This window comes from Lathyrus oleraceus, chromosome 5 (assembly GCF_024323335.1).
Source record: "Lathyrus oleraceus cultivar Zhongwan6 chromosome 5, CAAS_Psat_ZW6_1.0, whole genome shotgun sequence".
In the NCBI taxonomy this organism is placed as follows: Eukaryota; Viridiplantae; Streptophyta; class Magnoliopsida; order Fabales; family Fabaceae; genus Lathyrus; species Lathyrus oleraceus.
In genome coordinates this window covers 533,627,056-533,628,330 of record NC_066583.1, presented here as the reverse complement: position 1 = coordinate 533,628,330, position 1,275 = coordinate 533,627,056, and the positions used below count along the sequence as shown (strand labels likewise).

The 1,275-nt window shown below is 24.4% G+C and overlaps 1 long non-coding RNA gene across 1 annotated transcript; it reads right to left on the bottom strand.

Moving 5' to 3' along the window:
- Window positions 1-351: 351 nt before the first annotated feature.
- LOC127083022 (uncharacterized) lies at window positions 352-892 on the bottom strand. The gene is made up of 2 exons (XR_007788287.1): window positions 755-892; window positions 352-620 (listed from the first exon to the last, which is right to left on the bottom strand). It is a non-coding gene; the product is annotated as an uncharacterized LOC127083022 (long non-coding RNA).
- Window positions 893-1,275: the final 383 nt, after the last annotated feature.

The window sequence follows — 1,275 nt, the reverse complement described above, 5'->3', positions numbered from 1 at the left end:
TAATGTCCATAAAATTCATCCAGTTGATAATAGTAGAAAATTTCACAAAACACCTTATTTTAATAAGATACGTAACGTGAAAATTATACAAAATTAAATTAGAAATAATATTTAATCTTAGAATTTTTTAAATTCATGGTCTAGTTGTAATAGTATTGATGTTAAATAGATGTATTATTTTGGAAAAATTATGATTAATACTGATTATTGTGAATCGAGTTGGATATACCCATAAATAAGCAAGTTCAAATAATTTATGAATTTGTTCAATTTAAATCAATAGATTTATGGGTTAACTCACATCAATGAACACTCCTATAAATAATTTTAAACTTGTGGTTGGACGATGCATTCTGAAATTGAAATTTATGTATTTATTTTTTCATTTGATAGCAGTCATACAATAGTATGTATACATAAATTTGTACAAAGACATATATGCTATATTCCGCAGCAACATAGGGCTCCTTGACAAGCGCTACCGAAAGTGATACCCTTTTTTGCACAACTCTTAATACACTCTTTAGGATGATCTGGACACAAATCAGGTCGTTTCTCACAGCCTTGTGGCGAAGGAGCGTCATTTAATCTTTCTTTTGTTCCAATCACTTTATATGTGCCTACAAGTATATAAAAATTAATACCAGAGTTATTGTTTATATACTTTGATAGAGATACAATTATAGGATCAATTATTTTACATCAAAATTTAAATTAAATTAACATAGAAAAATAACATGTAAATTAAAGGAACCTTGAGTCAGAACGGAAACGATGCACACAATTACAATGAAAAGATACTTACGATTGATACAGATTGCCATGTTTTCAGTTTTCAGTTTTCAATGAAAATCAACAAACACCTAGGGACTATTTATTGAGACAAATGAGAATAGTTATGGAAATAAATCTTAATAGTTTCTTTCAGTCAAAAAGAAATAGTTTATTATTTCATTTTTCTTAATTTTAATTTTTAATGATAAATTAATGCATTAATTTGGTAAATAATAATAATAAATTCATTCAATTTTAACAAAATATAATTTCTCCTATCCTTTTTTAAAAGTTAATTGAGTCAACAAAAATTATTGTATTTCGTTAATATATTAAACCAAATACAATAAAAAAATCAAATACATCAAATTTTGTTGATTCTAATATCTCTTACAAAAAAATATTCATAGTACCAAAAATTTATTTTCATTTTTAATAGATTTAATCTATTGATTAATTTGAGTTATTTAGTGTAACTTGTCAAAATTTAAATTTGTAAAA